The 23,957-nt window shown below is 43.5% G+C and overlaps 1 protein-coding gene across 6 annotated transcripts in view; it reads left to right on the forward strand.

Annotated features, from left to right (window-relative positions):
* KDM2B (lysine demethylase 2B) overlaps positions 1-23,957 on the forward strand; it is a 759,008-nt gene that overhangs the window by 229,231 nt on the left and 505,820 nt on the right. The gene's annotated exons all lie outside the window — the stretch shown is intronic.

Genomic DNA, 23,957 nt, shown 5'->3' on the forward strand with positions numbered 1-23,957 from the left:
TCACAAGCCCCGACCGAAAGCACACACACCAACTCTCCTATTATAGCAAATACGTAACACTGTTCGATATCACCACCACTAACCTCACGGGACTCGAAGATAAGACATAAGGGCTGGACCAATTCCCCCACCCCCCTAGCAGCACTCAGACATACCAACAAGCGAGATGCGAACTAACCCTGACACCCCGTCCAATACATACACCCGGGATCCCATGAACGTTATCCCAATTTTGCATCCCAGTTCTACATAGGAATTGTTTATTGTAAGAATTGAATAAGGACAGGATACATGTCCACTTAATGCGAGGATAGCAATATTCAATGATGCAAAATGCATGAAATGAAGTTAAATTACATGTATCATAACGCAATCTGTCTTTGTAATATGAAAATGCCAATAAAAAACATTTTAAAAAAAAATATGTCACATAGGTTCAACTGTCTTTTCAAGAACTTGAGGTAGCTATACGTTTTATTCAGAATCACCGTAGAACTCTGTGACGATCTAACAATCTTCGGGTCTAACACTACATTATATCCCTCTCCTATAATGGTTGGGGATTTATGTTCAACTAAAGTTAAGCTTAACTGCTTGAGTGGCTCTTGGTCATCTAAATTAGGGCCATAGTATCGAGTGCAGGTAAACAAATTTTTATGTTTTCTCAAGTTCACTGTTAACCACCCCTAAGCTGTCTACTTCATTGTTCAACATTTTTATCCTGTACTTGCACTTACTATAATTGCCACACCCTTACTACAACATTCTTGATCTGTGCCACAAGTGCTGAACCCAGTTTTAGTTCTTAAATAGGTCCCCTAATATTACCTCTAAGTAATTAAGTTACTAGCAAAAATATTATCTGGGCTCCACTGTCCTTTGTATATTCCATTGTTTAAAAAAAAACATGTTTTATTGTTTTTACATTTACAAATGTGAGTTCAGGCCTCTATCTCGAACAATGTGGCCTGAAAGTTCAACAAGGTATATATTCCATTATTAACCTCTTTTTTCTTTTCAATGTCATCCCATTTACATTCCACGTCAGAAAATACAATCTCATTTTATCCCTCATTAATGCTTCCCCTCCAAAATATCAACATCTCGCTGGGTACTAAATATATGTGAACTTTCCTGCCAATTTCATATCTGCTTCTTAACAAACTGACAGAGTACTATTTTTTATTTTGTTTTTTGAAAAATGTTTCACCCTGTGCCCCCCCCATACTCAATTCTTCCCTTTCTTCTCCCCCATCCCCTCCCCCAACATCTGGAACCCTCCCTTTTTTCATAGATACGCATGATCTCTCTAGCTTTTTTTGAGCTCTGATTCAACTTTAAATCATAGTCACATTACTATGTGCCCTCATCCTACCACCACTAAAATCCACCCAGCACTAAAAAATAATATTAAAAAACAGGAGAAGAAAGAAATGTCACCCTGTCTAGCAGGTTACAACTTGCCACTGTTATGTTGATTTTGTCATTATCTGGGTAATGAGGGTCACTACCTCAGTAGGTTGATTAAGAATGAAGCATCTTATTATACCACATCACTCTCAATGTGACAGGTACGTTCAGCTGCATGTTTGTCCCTAGTCCTTTAAGGTCGTGCACGTGCTTTCCCAACTTCGATTGTCTATCTGAGTGAACTTTAAATGTTTGTTCCCCCTCCTGCAGGACTTTTGTTTTGAGGCCTAAGGTTAGCATCTATTCTTTGATTAAATATGTCTAGAAATGTACTAACATTTTCCACGGATTGCTCCTGTTTGTTTTAGTCTGATAGGATCTCGATGTATTTGTTGGGTGTCTTGTGTGAGTTCTCCTACTGTTACATCTAAGGAGAATGACTTCTTGAGAAGATTTACTACCAAGCATTGTAAGTTGTTTCCCTCCAGTCTTTCCGGAACTCCTAAAAGCTTTGTATTATCACGCCTATTGTTGTTCTCCAATATTTCCATTCATTCTCGTATTGATTTGCCGCCCTTCTTAAGTTCTTTATTTCCTTCTTATGGATCTCTATCATGGAGCTTAACTCTTGCACTGTGTCCTCTAGTGCCTAGGTTTGTCTTGCTAAACTGTCAATTTTCTCTCCTAGAGTTATACAAGCCTCTTGTATGGTTTTCTGATTTTGCCTCGAGGTTACAAAACTTGTTTTTATTTCTTGGGACAAGCTTTCCAATATACCTCGAACGTCATAAGCTGGGCCACTATTTAAATCTCTTCTTTGTCCGGCTCCCACAGTATTGAGTATGCCCTGAAGCTCTTCTTCTTCCTCCCCAGAAAGGCGTACACACCTGTTGTGTACTTTTAATGCCTGACCCCCTGTCACTTTATCTTGCTCGCCTATGGGGAGTCGTGAGGAAACATGAATTTGACTTAAGGCCATATTCGTTTCAGCCATCTCTACTTTCTTGCCTAGCTTCCGAGGTTGAACTTTAAACAAAGATCTCTAAGGGAGGGCATTATCTAACTTCCTAGGTATATCCGTAGTTATGTCACCTCCCCTAAGCACTCTGGGACAGATGTACTAACATTAGAAATACCTATTTCCTAGTTGTGATTATGTCTGAATCGCAAATAGGTAATCAGTATTCCTAACAGGATGTGTTTAAAAAGAAATAAAAGAAACTTTGAAGTTTCATTTTTTAAGAGTAGGCTGTAGTCCATGGGACCACTGCCTGGTCTTAAAAATATTTTTTCAACATTCTTAAAGGAGAAGTGATTCTAAGGGGACCCCTGCCCATTTGTGAATGAATGGGTTACCACCACTTTTCAAATGGTGGTAAAGTATTACTGTTTTACAACTAGAATTCTGTTGCAAAATAGTAATACATCCCATAATCAATTCGGTATATGGAAGCCACACCCAAAACATGCGCCTTTCAAATACTGAATCGCAAATGCACATTGCAATTTGGGAAAAGTTACCAAATCGCATTTTGCATTTTATACTTTAAAAAAAGTATTTTTCCAGTCACAAACGGTCGAATGGCACCATTTGCGACCGGAAAAATGCTTTGTACATATTGCTCTAAATCTGCAATTACTTACTGATGGTGGAGTTCCTAATGTATTTTGGGTGACCACTGCCCAACTGGCCTTTTAGCAATTTGGCAGATGAAATAAACTTTTTCTGAATTTGTCCTCATCCTTCCACTTTGACGTCTTCGTTGTTGGTGCCCCCCTCTATCAACTAAACCAAACCATTTGCTCTCCCTGCCGGCCTGAATCTATACCTTCCCACCAGGAAGGTTTGTGCTCTGTGCTCCACAAAGGGGTTTACTCTACTTGTTTCTCCACCAGACCCTTGACTTACCTCAGGCGTAATAATCTCCTTTGCTTCTTTTGTGTTATCTCCACACTCAATGACTTTCTGCTTCGGCTTCTGAGGATCACTCCTCTGTGCCAGTGCTTAATTTGTAAAACGATACGTGCCAGGGCTCTAGTTAGGAGGCCACTACTGCTTGCACCACACATTGCCCCTGCCATGCTGCCCATGACAGTACCAACACAACTACAAACCATCGCAATCCTACAAATGTGACAATTCAGACTATTCAAGGCCCCGGAAAGCATCAAGAATAGCCTGGGCAGCAGGTAATAGTAATTTTTAATGTATATTGAAATAATAATTCACTGTTGTTGTGGTCATCTCTAAATTAGTCAGACAGAGCCACCCTTTGGAAGACTGTCACAAGCGCTGGTGTTGACAATTAAGTACCGGTGCCGAGCACCGGAACTTACTGGCTCTAATTAAGCACTGCTCTGTGCCCTCGGTATCCACTTCAGTGCCGTGTGAGAGTGTTCCTAGCTCTACTTTCCTGTTGGGTGATACACTCCTCATACGAGTTGCCGCCTGATCTGGTGTTGACTCTGCCCAAATTCCTACAAAACAGGATACCCGCCAACACCGCCCTACTACTTCTGAGCCCAGCTGCTGCTCGCAAACATTGCTCAGCATCTACAGACTCCCAATTTGGCAACTATGGTAGGTGAGGACCAGACTTACCCTCCACAGTACTGTGTTCGCTACCACTTGTTCGTTCTCTCCACATAACACAATACTCAGGCCCTCCCTTAAGCGTGTGAAATTATGTGTTCGAGGTATGTGAGCTGTAGATCACATGCTTTACATACTCCTGCCATCTAGTGTTGGGTCTGGATGTTTGCAAGTTGTTTTTCTTCAAAGAAGTCTTTCCTGTCACGAGGTATGTGACTCCTCCTTTCGTTAATAGTGTGTATGGGCAACGACTCCATTGTTAGATTGTTTTTTTCCGCCATCGGGTCAGACTTGTAAAGCTGCGCTCCGCTTCAAAACCGGTGCTTCGTGTTCCCCTCAGTGCGCAATGCACTCTACCCGCGTCGGTATTGTTGTCAAACGCGTATCCCACTTCTCCGCGTATTGTATCCATCGAGGAAAACATCTACTTCGATCTTGGAAAGGTCGTCCGGCCTAACCGCGTCAGTCCACTTCGCATTCGATGGAACGGACTCCATTTAAATTCTCCCCTCGGTTCGTGCTAAGTATATGCGCACCGACTTCCATGAAGTCTGTAACTTGTGCTTGTCTCCGGAGCAAAGAAACGAAGAACGAAGAAAACTGCGACATGTGTATATCGTTCCGATCGAAGAAAAAGCTCCGTGATCGCCGGGCTCGACATCACGAGATGCAAAGCCAAAATGTTGAATACACACCGAACATCTTCGGTGAAGTTTCTGAACTGGAATTCGCGCACCAGGGGCCGAGGAAGAAAAAGAGGAACTTGTCTCCATCCCGGAATAGGACTCTGAGTCGGAAGAAGACTTGCCGCAAGGTCAACGTACCGTGAGTACCGAACACCCCTTAGCCCAAAATCCACCTCAGCCAAAACAAAAGACTTCGGTCCCACCCCCGCCTTTGGGCCATGGTCGGCACTGACAACATGTTTCCGACGCCCCACCCTCCAGCTCGGCACCGAAACACGTCTCTAAGCCTTCCGGCTCTGAATCAAGTCAGCCAAAGACTGGCACTGAGCTGAAGCATTCAGGCTCAAAGCCGAAATCCGCTTCGGATCCGAAATCCTTGACGCCAAAGACAACACCTACATCGGTACCGAAAACCTTCGGCCGCGAATACTGATTCCACCCCGGCACCGAAATCCTCGGCAACGAAACTTAAAACTGTGCCTCCAAAGCAGCAGGGTCCAAATTTCGATGCCCCAACACCCAAATCTTACACAAAACAAAAGGAACTCTACATAAATCCTGATTCAGGATGTGTTCTTACTAAGTCACCTCAGAAACGTAAACCTGAGTCACAAGAAGAACCTTTCTTTTTCTTTCAAGAGGAAGAATATGAATACTAACCCTCCCCTCCTCCTACTTTACCATGTTCCCCTACACCAACCTCTCCACCGTTACGGCATTTATTAATCACACCAACTTACTCTCCACCACCACCACCTGATGATCAGGATGGTGATGGGGATCGGTGTGTCAATTTTGTACCAATAGATCCCTGGAAAGACACAGATTTTCCTACAGATAACACATATCTTTACCCTGCAAAGCCTTCTCCTGCTGACGACAATGTAGGACATCTAGAGTTGCTCACTAGTGCTCCAATATCATGGGGTGCAGTCACACAAGGATTCTTTAGAGGAAGATTTCCTATTTGAAATGCTCAGTACCACACATAGGGCTAATCACACTCTGCCTATGCTTAAAGGCATGATGAGACATGCTGACAATATCTTCAAAGATCCAGTGCGGGCTCGCATTCTCACACCCAGAATTGACAAACAATATAAAGCTGCTCCTTCAGAACCAGTCTTAATTAAAGGTCAGCTACCACTAGACTCTTCGGTAGTCTCTAATGTCCGTAAAAGGACCAAGTCACAGACCACAGGTGATGCTCCCCCTCCAGGCAAAGAGTCAGAACTATTAGACGCCTCTGGTAAACAAGTAGCTGCCCAAGCAGCAAACCATTGGCGCATTGCCAACACCCAGGCCCTACTAGCCAGATATGATAGTGCACAATGGGACGAAATGAAGCAGTTGCTGCAACACCTCTCAGATGAATACAAAGCAAAAGCCCAAGATCTAGTCCAGGAAGGAAAGCTCATATCCAGTTCTTCAATTCTTCAACAAGATGTGCTTTAGATGCTGCAGACACCGCAACTAGGGAGGTCAACATTAGTGTGTTACTAAGAAGCCATGCATGGTTAAGGATTTCTGGGTTCAAGCCAGAAGTGCAACAGTCTATTTTAAATACTCCTTTTGAAATGGAGCATCTCTTTGGCCTGAAGTAGATAAATCATTAGAAAAGATGAAAAAAGACACAGAGGTAGCCAAGTCTATGGGAGCTCTACAGTTTCCTTCTAATTGTGGCTCCTTTCGTCGCTCCTTCTACCGTGGGGGGTCCAAAACCATGTCCTCAGACAGTACTGCCACCCCTTACAAAGGCAACACCCAATCTTCCTCTACAAGAGGTTTCTTTAGAGGGGGATATAGAGGTAACAACAACAAAGGTGGAGGCAAGGGTTCCGCGCTGCTTAATTCCCCCTCTCCCAACAAGCAGTGACTTGCACACACTTCCCCCCAATCATTTAACACCTGTCGGGGGACGTCTTCTACAATTCCTCCCCATTTGGCTATTCATCACCACAACCAATGGGTTTTAGGAATCATCCAATATGGTTATTGCCTGGAGCTTACCAAGATTCCTCCAAACATACCACCACATTCCCACAAAATTTAGAACATTTACATCTACTCAGCAAGAAGTACAGTCTCTCCTCTCCAAAGGAGCCATAGAACCTGTGCCATTACAACATCAAGTGACAGGTGTGTACTCCCTGTATTTTCTTATTCCCAAAAAGGACGGCTCCTTGAGACCCATTCTAGACCTCAGAGAACTAAACCTCTACATACTTTCAGAGTATGTCCACATAGTGACACTGCAACAGGTGCCCCCGCTTCTAAAGCAGAGCGATTTTATGTCTACTCTGGATTTAAAAGATGCATATTTCCACATGCCAATTCATCCCGCTCACCACAAATATCTCAGATTCATGATAGCGGGTCATCATTACAAATTCAAGGTACTGCCGTTTGGAGTCACCACTGCTCCCAGGGTATTTACCAAATGCCTTGCAGTAGTTGCAGCACATCTCAGGAGATAACACATCCATGTCTTCCCATACCTGGACGACTGGCTCATCAAAGCCAGCACTTACCAAATGTGTCTCTAACACACTGAAACCACTATTCATTTACTTTACCAACTAGGATTTACTGTTAATGCGTTGAAGTCTCACCTGCAGCCTTCCAACAAGCAAACTTATCTGGGAGCCAAAATAAACGCTCACAAAGCTCTAGCCTCTCCCAATACATCCAGGATTCACAATATTCTGTCACTTCTCACTCATTTTCAGCCCAACCAAGCATTGCCATAAAAAGTATTCATGCAACTGCTAGGGATGATGGTGTCTTGCATTATAATTGTTCCCCATGCAAGACTTTACATGCATTCCCTTTAAGAAGGCTTAGCAAGTTAGTGGAACCAGTCGCAGGGTCAGTTGACCGATCTAGTGTTGGTAGATGGTCGCACCCATCGCTCTCTGCAGTGGTGGAACCCATAAAATTGTTCCAAAGGGCAGCCTTTTCTCGACCCTGTTCCACAGGCAGTGCTAACAGCAGATGCATCGCTCACTGGTTGGGGCGCTCACCTGCAGACTCTAAAATACAAGGGCATCCATATCAATCACCTAGAGCTACTAGCAGTGTTTCTAAAGCTCAAAGCCTTTCAACCTCACCTAACAGGCAAAACTGTCCTAGTCCGCACAGACAACATGACAGGTATGTATTATATACAAAAACAGGAGGGGACACACTCTCTAACTGTCACGTCTAGCACAAGCCATTTGGAAATGGGCCATACTTCAAAAAATGTATCTCCTAGCAGAACATCTTCCAGGAGTAAACAATCAGATTGCAGACCTTCTCAGCAGACAGAGACAGGAAATCCACAAGTGGGAACGTCATCCCCAGGTTCTTCTCCCCTACTTTCAGGAATGGGGATTTCCACACATAGACCTGTTCGCCACAGCTCAAAACGCAAAATGCCAAAGCTTCGCCTCCAGGTTCCCACACCCGTTCTCCAAAGGCGATGCCCTATGGATGAACTGGTCAGGGATATTTGCTTACGCCTTTCTGCCTCTCCCACTCATTCCGCTGGTAGTTCGGAAGCTCAGGCAAACGTCCCTCAAACTGATTTTCATAGCTTCCACATGGGTACGCCAACCTTGGTTCACCACCCTGTTAGCGCTCTCAACTCCAGTCTCCTCACTCAGAACCATAGAGAAATCAGGCATCCAAATCCCAAGGAACTCCCCTTGGCAATTTGGTTCCTGAGGTCATAGAGTTTGGTTATTTACAATTACCACCCGACTGTATGAACGTTCTAAAACAGGCTAGGAGACCTACTACTAGGGCATGTTATGCAGCAGAAATGGAAACGTTTTGTTATCTATTGTACCAATAACAATATCAGTCCCCTTGATGCCTCAGTGCAGAACATCATCTGTTAGCTCTTACATTTACAGAAATTTGGACTAGTTTATACATCCATTCACTTGCATTTAGCAACAGTAGCTGCATATTTACAAAATAGACAACACTTATCTCTATTCAGAGTACCAGTGATTAAGGCCTTTATGGAAGGACTAAAAAGAGTGATACCGCCAAGAGTTCCACCTCCACCAGTATGGAACTTAAACATCGTTCTTACAAGGCTGATGGGTCTGCCTTTTGAACCAATGCACAGGTGTCCTTTACAATTCCTCTCTTGGAAGGTTGCTTTTCTTATCGCAATCACTTCCTTAAGGAGAGTTGGTGAACTCCAGGCACTAATTATACAAGAACCTTTCTTTCAACTTCATAAAGACAAAGTGGTTTTTCGAACCAATCCCAAATTTCTACCTAAAGTGGTTTCTGCTTTTCACATCAATAAATCAGTTGAGTTACCCGTGTCCTTTCCGCAACCTGATTCTGTAGCAGAACCAGCTCTGCACACATTAGTTGTTAGAAGAGCTCAACTATATTATGCGGAAAGAACAAAAGATTTGCGCAAGACAAAACAGCTCTTTGTTGCTTTTTTGTCACCACACTAAGGCAATCCCATATCTAAATCTGGCATTGCAAGATGGATTGTCAAATGTATTCAAACATGTTATGTAAAAGCGAAAAGAATTTGACAATACCCCCTAGGGCACATTCCACCCGCAAAATAGGGGCTACTGTGGCCTTCTTAGGGAATATTCCCCTAGCTGTCCTCTATAAGGCAGCAACATGGTCTACATGGCACACAGTCACCAAACATTATTGTGTAGATGTGTTAGCAAGGCAGCAAGCTAATGTAGGCCAGGCAGTATTTAAAACACGTTTTCAAACAACTGCAACAGCTACAAGTTAGCCACCATTTTGGGAGTTTACGGCTGTATAGTCTATGCAAAGCATGTGATCTACAGCTCACATTCCTCGAACGGATAATGTCACTTACCCAGTAAGCATCTGTTTCTGGCATGTACAGCTGTAGATTCACATGCGCCCACCCTCCTCCCCGGGTACTGTTGCAGTTCTTCTTATTTACATACATACGCATGGACAGCTCTATTCTACCTTTACTAACTCCATTCTCACCCTCTGCGGGAAAACAATTTAACAATGGAGTTGATGCCCATGCACCCTATCATGGTAAGGAGGAGTCACCAACCTTGTGACTGGAAAGACTTCTTCGAAGAAAAACAACTTGCAAACATCCGGACCCAACACTAGATGGCAGGAGTATGCAAAGCATGTGAAACTACAGCTGTACATGCCAAGAACAGATGCTTACTGGGTAAGTAACATTATCCTACACTGATTCAACACTGTGTCACTTCAAGCTCCTCCAACCTGCCAACTAGCTAGCCACCCTGTTCCCCTCTCAACCTACATGTGCTGATGCGTGCATGTCAGTGATGTATATCTCACCATCCGAATATGGTGCAGTATAGGTGCAGCCTATTACAGTATAGCAGATGACTTTCTCCAGGTGATAGTCTCCACTCATAATGTACTGCTCAGGATAGCAGAATGGGGGTATTCTACCAGCGGAGTACTCCAACTGGGTGGAGAGGGGAGGACACATTAGCTTGGCGGCCTGCTGTAAAGCAAATCCAAATTGTATGATTGAGCTGCCACATTTCTCGGGCATGCTATGGAAATTAGGTGTTCATAGAATCAAGAGTTACAAGAAGGTACATATGTATTGAGGTTATAGTTTAAAGTATGGAATCCCAGTGCAAAAAGTACACATTCAATATTTTCTCATTTTGTTTTCAGTATGGTTCTATATGCCGGTCAGATGTTGGTATGGGACACTTTTGAGGAACACTTTTGAGGGCATAAGACAAACAACCTCTTCCGAGATTCAAAATTCTGGCCAATTTGTTTTTTGTCAAAGCCACCAAACTGACTACCTATTACTATTGTAAAACATTTTTTTCAACTTAACTTCTTTCTGAAAGTGAAGTGTCACTGAGCAAGATATCTGGCTAGACATATTAAAGTTTGGCTCTCACTGGCTTCTATGAAATGTGTCAACATCCTGCTATATGAGCGATGCAAAAAAAGAGAGTTTGCAACTGAATAAAAGTGCCAGAGCCAGAATACCTGCTGAAAAAATGCTATAATCACCCTGCTGTGGGCAGTGAGAGACCCTAAAGCAGACATTGAGAAATATGGCGGCACAGCCATAGCATTGCAACTCCTAGCGGATGTGAAAACAAGTGTGAACTCATAATACAATGTATACAACACAATAAATGACAGTGACAACTCTTTATAGATAAAATAATGTTGCAGTTTTATTGATTACACAGATTGGGCTAGCTTATGGGTGATCCAGGTGTCAGGAGTGAGTTTTCTTGACCAACCTAAGAAATCTAGAAATCTTGAGCTGTCCTGTCGGTGGCAACAACACCAATGCACTTAGATCCTTTACAGCTTATTCACAAAAAGTGGTTTGCCATCCTGTTCTTTCTTTTTGCATTATGGTCCTGAAATGTCAGAGCATTCACTGCCCCTGGCCTCCTGACGCCGTAGGACAATAAAATGAGAGAGAGAGCCCTCTCCACCTTCAGTGGCATTTAGGAACAAAACTGTAACCAATCTAGCAGGGGAGCAACAGTAGGATGCAGTTCCCTCTATGTCGCCTTGCAAGCGACTAGCTGCAATTGCCCATTTTTTTAGGGCAAGTGGGCAAAATGTGTTGGCGGGACGTGGTGGAGGTGGCATGCTGCTTAGCTGTACCTGGGATGCAGCTCTAGTTTCTCATTCCGTATACTGGCCCTGAAAACAAATTCTCAGTCATCTAGGACTGCTGTGAGGAATACCTACTGCAGCAGTTGGCCAAGGCTGATTTGATCTATGCCAAGAGCAAAGGACTGGAGATGGCAGCAGAGGTGAGCCCCTGTGGCAGTGATGAAGGGGAAGCAGCTGCTTTGGATCTCTGTTCTGTAGTAGGCCGCTTCTTTGCAGCAGCAGGGAGATAGGAACCACCGCTGGATCCTGTGAGTGCCAGGTGAGCCTTGGCGTTTTATGATATAGGTTGGGCCGTGTTGGGGAGCATGCAGTGTTGAATAGGTTGGGCAGTGTCAGGGAGCATGCAGGGTGGAATAGGACTTGATTGAATTGAAATGAACTTGAAAACCCTGCAGTCCGAAGTGAAAGCATTTGAATTCTGGACTTTCCAGAAAGAGTAGAGAGGACCTCAGGAGAGATTGTTTTATAGAGGATAATGCATTTCATGAAGCCCAGGGATTTTATGGCTTCTATTCTATTGAAAGAATGCACATGGCATTGATGGTGCTCCCATTTCTTGGACGCCTTCCTGGACCCGTATTGCAGGCTTCCTGAACTGCTGAGTAAGAGACGTCATCACATGTGTGCAGAGCCGGAACACTTTGCTATAACAATGATGCCATATGATTTTTCCTGGTCAAATAAGGAAAGTCCAAGAAGCGTGTAAGTACTTTGTGGCCCTGAAACAATTGCAGAGTGCAATGGACTTAAAGTACAGCCTGATGTATGCTGCAAAGCTCAGGGTTGCCTATGAAGGTAAAACACGCTTCTTTACACATCCGAGCAGCGTCTGAGATTGACTTGAGTTTAACGATTAAATTCTTCATAGAGTATGATTAAATTCTTTATAGAGTGGGCAGTTTGGGTCCCAGAACCTTGATGAGGTCACTGAGAAAGGTGATTGACAAGATCTTTTGGAAATTTTGCATGGAACACTAATGACCAGTCCACCAGGATTGTGTTTAATTGCTAAGATGTCCTGATAGCACGGCTGATCTTGAATGAAGAGATTCCCTGAGATGAAAAGGGGATCAGAATCCCACATGGAAGAAGGCATGAATTAATTGTTTACATGAAGTCTTATACTTATCACTCAGCTTAACTAAGAGTAACCTCTAAAACACAGTAGGTTGCTCATCTCACAATCACCTTTCCCGAAATAAATATTTTGAAATATACAAACATCTTAAGGTTCAGTCATTTCTCCTACTGCCCTCTAACCATGTGTCATGTCTGAAGTGGGTTAAACTATTATAGGCAACACCAACAACTAGAGTTAAGACGGGAGAGTGGTTTTCCAAAGTTGAACCTTAGAAAGAAGAACAAAAATGAGAAGTCCCCAAACCACTGAGTTGCCTGCTTTAGGAAGCCCTTCCTGGCAGGGAGAAATAGGAAATATGACTCATATCATGTCTGTGTATACCAACAACACCTTTATGTAGATAAGATACCGGATGCAGTCAATGACCATCCTAAAAGAAACAACCTGGTTCAGGGAAGTATCCGGACTGTGCACCACCTGGGCTAGATCTAAACAGTTCCTGATGAGAGAACTTAGAAATCTAGATGGGACGGCAATCAGATTTCAGTGGGAGACTAAACACTTTTGATACTTGGGTATGAAGGGTTCTTAGACCCAGGGGTCCGCTTGCTTGGGTTCATTCTGAAGAAAAAAGTGGGTAACGATTTCTTGCTGTCGCACTTATACCATCAGGCATGCCTAACTTTAACATGGAAATCCAACAGACACCCAAAAGTAAGACAGTGGATGGTGTTGTATTAGGTTGACCTAGAATGGAAATTGCTGAAGACTCAGGAATTGTAAAGGTGAAAGGGAAGCCACACTAGGTTGAGAGGAAGTTACGCTATCATTTAAGAGTACTATCGCAACGAACCATAAAGCAGCAAATTGACAGAACATAAACACCTGAGGGCATATTTACAAAGAGTTCATGCAACACAGCCCAGAAAGTAAAGCTGCTGTGCTACCTTGTGTGAATGGGAGAGAGCAGAACTGCACCATATCTACTTAGAATGGCACAGTTCTGTTCTCTCCCTGCACTGGCGCACTTGTTGTTGCCATGCGCCAACACAGGCATCCTTGTGCCATAGTGCAAAGCTGTTTGTGTTGTAGTCAGCAAATGTTTTGTCCAGGGAGGGGTTCCTTCCTGCACAAAAAATACGCTTTAAGGCATGTTCCTCTTTTCCTGATTCCTGTAGTATACAACACACATGCAAAGAGGAGAAATGAGGGTAAATGAAAACATTTCTCGTTACGTCCGTCTTAGGAGGGCTCAGGATTTTGGCACAAATTCCTGTCTACTACTCTTTGTAGATAGAGATTTGTGTCAAACTCCAAAAGTGGTTGAATGGGGAGACCCATGCACCACCCATGGAACGCCTCTTGATGCAAAGTACCGCAAGGCAGTGCATTGTGCTACATTGCGTTACTTTGGGTTACAAACCAATGCAAATCATGATTTGCGTTGGTTTTACAAATCTCAGCAGAAGATTTTGCATCAGGTTGCATTAAAAAAGCAATCCAAACACGAACCAAACTCTTTGCAAATCTGTGCCCTCAGTGGCACCCAAAGCACAACCAAGAAAATCAGACAGACACAAGTAGTCATACAACCAAAAGCGGTCAGCGATACCGCAGCAGTTTCAGGCCTTAATAGAGGCCATGCTGCACATTTTCGGTACCCTTCTGAATCCTTCTGGCGTGGTTTTGGACCACATAGATCTGAGGGGGCCTTCAGACGGGTTACCATCCCGACTGTGAGCCTCTCAACCCCGTTTCGGGGTTCACCCTGACTTTGGTGTCAACACTTACTCCGAATCCCTCATCAGCGCTGAATACCGCACCGGCTCCCCATGCGTCAACTCTGGCAGTGCTGACACCAGAGGGGGAAACTCATAGTCCTTTCAGAATCAGAAGCGGATATGCCACGACCTCTATCAAAGTCGCCCTGAACTCTACCTCTTTCTCAGCTTTCTGATTCTCATAGGCATCCTTTGCCACATAGATTTTCAGACCCGGAGCCACTCATGTATTACAGGTATAAGACAAGAATTTTTTTATGGAGCCCATGAAGGCCAGTGATCTCGACACTTACGGATACTGGGCTTAAAACCCCATCTAGGGAGGAATCTGCCTCTCTCGCCATGGTGATTGGAAGAACAGCGGAAGTCCTTGAGCTCCAGCTTCCCTTGGTGGAGGTTCAAAAATGTACTCACTGAGGTCCTACAGCCAGGGTAAACTGCTTCGGAACCACTGCTCCCATTCAACGAAGCCCTCATAGGCACGCTATAAGGCACAGATCATCTCTTTGGATCCCACCATTTTTTATGTTAATAAAAGATGCTTTTCACTTTTAGCGTTATGAATTTGATTATTTGCTGACAATGCTAAATGCATAACTGTAGAGACGTCAAAGACATCACAAATATTTTCTCTGGGACCCATATGTAACATTAATGTAAACTAAAATCAAACCTCTAATTGTTGAGTACATAGTTTTAATTATATGGGTGCAAAACCCTATCATTTACATAAATGCTTGGTGGTATAGCACTCTGCGATTAGTAACACAAAGAGAGTTTATTACAAAAAATACCACTTTTCTATTGAATATATGAATTTCCTTCACATGGAATAGTGTCTATAATAACCAGTAGAAAATGTAAAATATGCTGAAATGGTTTTTCATCATAATAGTGGGACCAGAGATATTGTCAATTAGAGCTCAAGAGTTACTGATTTTGTCTTGTTCACAGATTTCTGTTAAACTTTATACATGCTTATTCAGTCTGTTGAATACGAAAACATCAGTCAGTGGAGTAAAGACACATGACAAAGAATCAAAGATTTGAAACGGGTCCATCTGACATAAGCTTCAGTCTTCAGTAATTTATAATATACAAATCTAGCCATGAGTCTCTCAGCCATATGAAAGTATTTTTGGTCAATGTAATCCATCTGGCAGGCAGAGGGGGAGAATATATCTATGGCTAAGCTACAATAACAAGCTGGTCAGGGAACTTCACAGAAGCAAACCAGCTTCTCCTTGAGGGTTTTCATGGGTTTATTTTTTTGTGGCTTGGCCATGCACAAAGAATTATTATTTCAAAGAAGTGTATGGTTACATGGGAATAATATTTCAGACGACATTTGTGAAATAATGTGTCGTGCCACACTTCAACAAATACTTCAGGATGTACAAGACACTGCAAAGTACGTCATCAGATCAGGCCTGGCATCACTCATAGATAGGTCAATGGGCTTCTCCAGTAATGTCCAACAGCCCCTTATGGACATGTCATTTGATGGTACTTGTTTCTTTGGAGACTAGGCAAATTCAGCACTAGAGCGCTTGAAAAAAAATAAAGCAACAGTACGCTCTTTTGGTCTTGCACCACATGTACAACAGTTTTCCCAACAATATTGCTCCTTTTAAGGCTTTGGAAGGCTTTGGAAGTGGGTTGCAGAACGTCACACCTGGCTCCTTCACAGAGGCTCACTTTTATTGGCGGCATCCTGGTAACTGTGCTGTTCTCTTCCAAGGTATCGTCATCAATAGTCGTAAGCACATGAATATTCCTGCCCATGCGTGGGGACCCCGGAAACAATATCTACAGATATATGTGGAAAACATATATGAAGATAGATATATATATATATATATATATATATATATTCACTGAAAAAACCATAGGTTTCACACATGTTATAGTTAGCGGAAATTTTACTGATAAAAAACCAATGAAATTCCCCCGTTATAGTTAGTGCAGGCAACTATAACTCACGCGACCGCAATCCTCTGCTGATGCTAATACTGTATTTAGACACTTATTTGCCCATGTCTTCTTCCATAAATTTTTAGCTATACATATATTACAAATATTTTTTTTTCATAAAGACACATATGTCATCAGCAGAAGATTGCGGTCGCGTGAGTTATAGTTGCCTGCACTAACTATAACGGGGGAATTTCATTGGTTTTTTATCAGTAAAATTTCCGCTAACTATAACATGTGTGAAACCTATGGTTTTTTCAGTGAATTTGCAAGGTTTTTTAAATGCTAATTCCTAACTATAACGTGTGTGAAACCTATGTTTTTTTCAGTGAATTTGTACGTTTTTTTAAATGCTAAGTTACTTTACGCCATTCGTGGCGTGCGCGCCCACTTAACGCAGTTCGTTCCGTGCGCGCACGGTGCGCTTCGCGCACCGTGCGCCCTCTTTACACAGTTAGTGCCGTGCATGCACGGTGGGCACGCGGTGCGCTACGCGCACCGCGTGCCCACGTTACGCTAGATGGGCCATGTACGCACGATGCGCTTCGCGCACCGTGCGCATATGGAGGACATATGATGCGCTTCGTTGTGAAAGGTAATATTTTACTTTTTCACATCTGTGATATGCCATGCACAAATGGTGCTCCTTCGGGCACCATTTGCAAATGGGGTGGGGAGAGTATGGATAATTTTTTTAAAAAAAATAATTTTTACCGTACGCGTACGGTAAGCGTAATCGGCGAAATTATCGAAAAAATTAAAATTCCGTTTTTGGCCTTGGGGGATCTTTGGGGGCTCCCCCAACATGGCAAGGTGCTTAGGAGCTGTCTAAACAGCCCCTTTACATGTTTTGGTCCTTTGTTTTTTAATCCCCACTCAGAGTGCGAGAGAGAAAATGGCGGCCGCCGCTTCCTGGTTTCGACCGATTCGAATGTTTACTAAGATCTAACAGCCAATCAGAATCGCACTCGCGCACGTCACCGTACGCGTACGGTAAGCGCACCGTAAGCGCACCGTAAGCTGGCTCAGATATATATATTGATTTAAAGGCTATTTTCTCAGAATATACTGAACAGATTTACACCAAACCTACAGAAGGCACTTCCTTGACCTGTAGACTACCTCTCTGCCAAATTTCAAGGAACTCTGTTCAGCCGTTCGGGCTGTAGCTGTGTCTAAAGGTCCTATGGAAAAATGCATGGGAAAAACGCGTTTTGGGACCCCCCTTTTATCTCAGCCCCCGCTTGACGAATCCCCCCGAGACTTTCAGGGTAGGAGCGGAGCGCAGCGCCCCACCTATTTTGAAACTTTCGCGAGGATTCGTCGACCGGCGCCAAAGTTATTCAAAATAGAATGTTGCGGTTTTCCTATGGAAACAGGGTCCTAACTATAACTACCTACTGGCGACCGCCAGTAGGTAATATATATATATATATATATATATATATCAACCAATGCAGCCCTCCATACAGAAAAAGAGCTGGGTAATGCTACAAGAATTCCCTTTGCACATATACACATTCAAAAAGAAGCAGTGAAGAAAAGCAAAGAGCATTATAACTGCTTTAATGTAGAGCAGAAAACATAATCCTGCAAAGAGGATTGACAGCATTGCCAGCCAACAGGCCGCATTGCAGAAACACTTAGTGTAAAAAGCTGAAAAGCTAACTCATAGAAACACATAGGAAACAACTGGCACCGTGCCTTTAAAGCAGCCATGACCCCCAGCTTCCTATCATGCCTGAGGGGTGACAGTTAGGTCAGTTCTTTCCGGCTCCTTCAGTCAGAACCCTGGTTACTTCAGCTCTCGGTTTTTCTGATTTCTGTCAGAAAATATTTACAAATATTTTGTCAAAACCTACTTCGACGTCTTTTGGCTTTTAAAGTAGATTCCTACTTTTTTTGAGAGAGTTAAGCATATTTTTTCTCTCAGAAATGCCATCTCTCTTTGACTCTTGCCCTTCCTGTGGCAAAAAGAAGGCTAGATCAGACTCCCATTTTGTCTGTGTCCTTTGCCTTCCTGAGGATCATGATTCTAAGACTTGCCAGCATTGTCAGTCCCTGTCCAGGCGTACTCTGAAAGACAGAGAGAGGAGTCGTCTTTATGGGCTGCCTGAGAAGGGAAAAGCTCCTTCTAGAGGCAGGTCTCTGGTGAAGAAGAGAAAGGGGAGAGCCATATCTTCATCCAGAAGTAAAGTACCAGTCTGCTCTCCTTCAGAGTCGGCATTGGCGCTGAAAATACCTTCACTGGCAGCAAAAAACGTCGACGAGAAGACCATCAACGGCGGAAGGAGTTCTTATTCTTTTAAATGGAAGAGGTTTGTCTTGTGGTGTATGCGTAATGGTTTTAGTCCCACTAGTGGGCAGGAGGAGGTAATCTTGCCTTATCTCCTTTATTTAGCCAAGTCTGATTTGAAGTATACTTCTGTAAAAGTTCACTTGGCGGCCATTACGGCCTACAGAAAATCACCTAACCAACCCTCCTTTTTTCAGCTCCAGGTGGTCAAAGATTTTCTTCAGGGGTTAAAGAAAGTTTTTCCTCCTGTCCGACATCCTTCTCCTCCTTGGGAGTTGAATATTGTTCTTTCCAAATTAATGGGCCCCCCTTTCAAGCCCATTCATAAGGCCACTTTACAGTACCTAACGTGGAAAGTTGCTTTTTTAGTAGCTATTACGTCAGCAAGCAGAGTAAGTGAAATCCAGGCACTCTGCGCAAAGGAACCATACATGGTTTTCCATCACAATCGGGTGGTTCTGAGGACTCACCCTTCTTTCTTACCAAAAGTGGTGTTTGACTTCCATGTTAACCAGTCAATTTCCCTTCCCTCTTTTTTTCCCAATCCTGCTACACCAGCAGAAAGGTCTCTTCACTCACATGACCTCAAGAGGGTTCTCAAATTCTATTTGAGGGAACAAAATCCATTAGGAAGTCTGACCAATTGTTTTTAAACTATGGTGTCGTCAGGACAGGGTTTCCAGCCTCCAAAGGATCCATCTCGAGGTGGATAGTGTCCTGAATTAAGCTGGCTTATCAATTGGCGAACAAGCCTCTATTGGTTTCCCCTAAGGCTCACTCCACTAGGGGAAAAGCAGCTACAATAGCTTTCTTGCATAATGTACCCATGGCCGAGATTTGCAAGGCGGCAATTTGTTAATCGGTACACACGTTTACCAGGCACTACTGTCTTGATTCTGACTCCAGAGCAGATACCCAAGTAGGCCAGGCCTCCTTGAGGAATTTGTTCCAATGCTGATTTCATTGGAGTCATGATATTTCTTCAATGTCTGTATGAGTTTAAGCTTATCGTTTGCCCGCAGGTTGAGGGGATGGGCTTGCTAGTCTATTCATGTGCTTATGACTATTGATGAGGATCCCCTGGAAGAGAAGGATAAGTTACTTACCTGTAATCCTAGTTCTCTTCCAGGGGTATCCTCATCAATAGTCATAAGCAACGCACCCGCCTCCGAAGCAAATTATCATGGTAAATGTCATTTCTTTGTACCCTGGACTTCGGGTCCCCGCGAAGAACAACTGACCTAACTGTCACCCCTGAGGCATGATGGGAAGCTGGGGGTCATAGCTGCCTGAAAGGCACGGTGCCATTTTTTTCCTATGTGTTTCTATGAGTTAGCTTTTCGGCTTTTTACACTAAGGGGCCGATTCCGATCTCGCTGGGAGAAGGCTCCGTCCGACTCGGATCCGGAGGGCTTTCCAACCGACTCGTGCTCCGGGGCTCCGAGTGCCCGAGTACCATGCGAACAAGCGCTAACGGACACGGGTCGTTCAGAGCCCCATTTAAGTCAATGGGAGCCTGTTGTACGACGCGTACATAGACTCCCATTGTTGAAAAAGGTTTGTTGCGCACAAAGGCACCCCCTGTAGTGGAGACGCGTCTGTGCCACCCGCACCGTACTTGCATGTGTAGGGGGGTCTCTTGGGTCCCCGCCTGTGATCGACTCGTAAGCCTACGGGTAATGGGGGGTCCGGCGCGGACCCCCGAAGTCCGCTTCCCGGAGCGTTTACGTGTCGGATGCTCCAACTCGATCCAGCTGTCCGAATCGTGCATCGTACTGGCTCAGTCGTAAATTGCCTCCATTGCACGGCACGGTTTGCTTACGGACGAGACGTACGGAGCGGTTCGGACCCGGAAACCTGGTCGGCGATTTCGGGTTCCTCGCATCGTACTTGCTCGCTTGTACACCTGAACGAGTCGGACGGAAAACACGCGTACGGCTCGTACTTTTTCCGGCCGGATCGCGTTCGGAATCGGCCCCTAAATGTTTCTGCAATGCAGCCTGTGAGCTGGCAATGCGGTCATTCCTCTTTGCAGGATTATGTTTTCTGCTGTACATTAAAGCAGCTCTAATGCTCTTTGCCTTTCTTCACTGCTTCTTTTTGAATGTGTATATGTGCAAAGAAATTCTTGTAGCATTACCCAGCTCTTTTTCTGCATTGGTTGTATAAATTGAAAGGCGGAAACCACAGGCACGGACCTCCCAACTCCTTAGAAAAGAAAATGACGGACTCCCACACCAAATTAGTGGGTAATGCAGTGCAGTTTATTTCAGCATGGAGGAATTCTAGGACCAGTGTCCTCCATGACGCGTTTCGCTCCTCTTGGGAGCTTGATCGCTATATATATTTATATATATAGAGCTTCATCTATGTTTTCCACATATATGTGTATATATTGTTTCCGGGGTCCCCCCGCATGGGTGGGAATATTCATGTGCTTATGACTATTGATGAGGATACCCCTAGAAGAGAACTAGGATTACAGGTAAGTAAGTTATCCTTTTGAGCCTTCCTTCTGCCTCAACAAATCCAGGATATTCAGGCCATGATCCCGATGTTTCAACTTTTGACCTTGGTCTCAGTGAGAAAGACTCTGAGCCTTCTTGGCCTCCTGCACCCTGCTAGTGGACCGTGCTAGGTGGCACATGTAGTCTCTGCAGTGGGATCTAAATTCTCAGTGGACTCAGCACCAAAGGAAATTCTTAGATTCCATCCAGGTGTCGGAGAAGACTGTGAAAGATCTGCACAATTGGCAGACCCCTATCCCTACCACACCCACACCGAACTGACAGTCGGGACAGATATTTCATTGCTGAGATGGGGAGGCCATCTGAGAGAGGTAGATATTAGAGGATCATGGTCTTCACATTCTTAGCACCAAAGGTTTTCCTCCCGTCCATGAAGGGGGGGGGGGGGGGGGAACAGGTGCAAGTTCTTACAGAACGACACCATTGTAATGTGGAACTGCACCAAGTGGGGTGGGATCATGGGTCCTGGGCCAGAAGGTTTTAAGCCTCTGGTACAGACTGAATAGTCCGGGCATCTCTCTGGTTGTACAACACCGGGCAGGATCTTTTAACGCTGGTGCGGTTGAACAAAGCTGGCATTTGCTAGTGGATCACAAATGATGGCTACACTCCGAGGTGGTGCTGGGCTTCTTCTAGCAGTGAACCCTGTCTCCATCTTTTCGCCATCACAGAGAAAGCGCAGTGTCTAAACTTTTGCGCTTCAGAGTTTTCAAGGCAATTCTCCCTCAGATATGCCTTTCAGGTGGAACAGAGCTTTGAACTCCTGTACACCTTCTGCCTCTACCTCTCCTGCCTAAAGTTCTGAAGAACATCAGGAACGACTTGGCCCAAGTCATCTTAGTGGGAACGTATTGGGCCTGGTGAGTATGGTACCCAGAACTTCTGGACACTGTGATGTGCCATCAGTCTTCAGATCCAGCTGCCTCTTCTGGTGGAAGAAATAAAATAAATAGGAATTTAGTAATACATATAAACAATGAAAGAATCTGACATGTACTGTAAATGTGTATTAAACATGTATACAGAATGTGACAATTTTCTTCACTTCATGTGCTACTTTTATAGATATTTTTTATTATGTTCAATGTTACAACAACAAATTTAAAAATACTGGTTTCTGAAAGTTTGTAAGATATGTAGTTAAGGAGTGTGTGCTATTAACCAGCCTTAGTCGATTAATAGTTTGTTCTGAAGCCACACTAATTCTGAATATATTTGTATATTTCTCTGGTAAAAGTTTAACAGAAATCCACAAAATAAAAATTCCGAAACAGAACAAAAACACAATCCCTAGATACTTTTACAATCTGCATATTTTGCAAAGAAAACAAACCCACATTTGGTGTGTCCATTTATTTGACTTAAAATGTTTTTGTAAAAAAATCCCTTTCTCTTCCTTTGATTTTACTAACCCATTATTCTGTTTTTTAGGTCTCGCCTACGCAGCGCACCTGCGCTGCATAGGAGGGCCTTTAGCCGTCGCTCTGCTCATTTTTACGGTGCGCATGCTAATTGGCAGTTGGTCGCTCCCGCAAGGCGGATGCTGCCACAAGCACGAGTGTGCTTGAAGACAGCTGCATTAGTCATTCTCTCGTGCACAGCTCTCTCTCCTGAAACCAGCTGCTGTTACACTTTTAGCATTAGTCATTCCCTCGTGCACTCTCTCTCGCTTTGTCTCTTTATTTTTTTGTATTCCGCCCTCATTCACTGTGTCTTTTGCTCGCACTCTTTCTCTCGCTATTTCTCTTTTTTTTTATCCCCCCCTCATTTACTCTGTCTCTTGTTCTCACTCTGTCTCTCACTTTCTGTCTTTTTTCATTTATTCCCCAACAGGACAAGGCAACATCGACATAATTTACTAACAATGCACTCTCTCTCGCTATTTCTCTTTTTTTTTGGATTCCTCCCCTCATTCACTCTGTCTTTTGCTCGCACTCTCTCTCGCTATTATGCTTTTGTTTTTTATTCCCCCCTCATTCACTCTGTCTTTTGCTCGCACTCTGTCTCTCGCTTTCTCTCGTTTTATTTTATTTTTTATTCCGCCACAGGACAAGGCAGCATCGACATAATTTACTAACAATGCACTCTCTCTCGCTATTTCTCTTTTTTTTTTGTATTCCCCCCCTCTGTCTCTCGCTTTCTCTCGTTTTTTTTTTATTCCCCCACAGGACAAGGCAACATCGACATAAGTTACTAACAATGCTTAAATGTACTTTTGCTACTTAGCATAAAATGCATGCGCATGCATTTTGTTAGTTTTAAGCGCTTTTGAAAAATTAACGGAACTTTGAAACAATGCCAAAGCTGTGGTTTAAATAAATCTTCAACTGCAAGACAGCAGTTAAATAACCCTTTAACAATAAAAAACAATTTTTTTAAGTTGGAGGCATTGCTTTGTGCTGTTGTGTTTGTAAAAGTCTCGGGAGTTATGTATACATTATGCTTTAAAGAAAATAAAACTGTGTTAAAATTCAACATGGAGGAACGGGATATGTCTTTTTCTTTTAGCGTAATTTTATTATCTTATTTGTGGTTTTCGCTTTCGGACTTTATAATTTTGTCCCTCGCTTTCCTGTGAGAGCGTGCAGATTTGTGTATAAAACATTTGCCCATCTGAACCGTTTATACAATTTTAAATATTTTTAATCTTACTGCAAAGTGTTTATGAGTTGGGGTAAAACGGGCACGCATTTCTATCTTAAGGTTAGGCGAGACATAAAAAACACCAGTTTTAAGAATTTGCTAATAAATTCCTTAGTCGCCCATGCCTAGCCAAAAAAAAAGCATCCTTGTATTATGTAACTGGTACTTATGGAAGGGCTCCAATACGTTTGTGTTGAGTTTGCACTATTTAAAACTTGATAAAAACAGAATACTGCATCAAGTGCAAACATGCAGATAGCGCAGCTTCCCCGCAGTTACATTAGAATGCTGAGGTTAGAAGTGTC

This window comes from Triturus cristatus, chromosome 11 (genome assembly GCF_964204655.1).
Source record: "Triturus cristatus chromosome 11, aTriCri1.1, whole genome shotgun sequence".
NCBI lineage: Eukaryota > Metazoa > Chordata > Amphibia > Caudata > Salamandridae > Triturus > Triturus cristatus.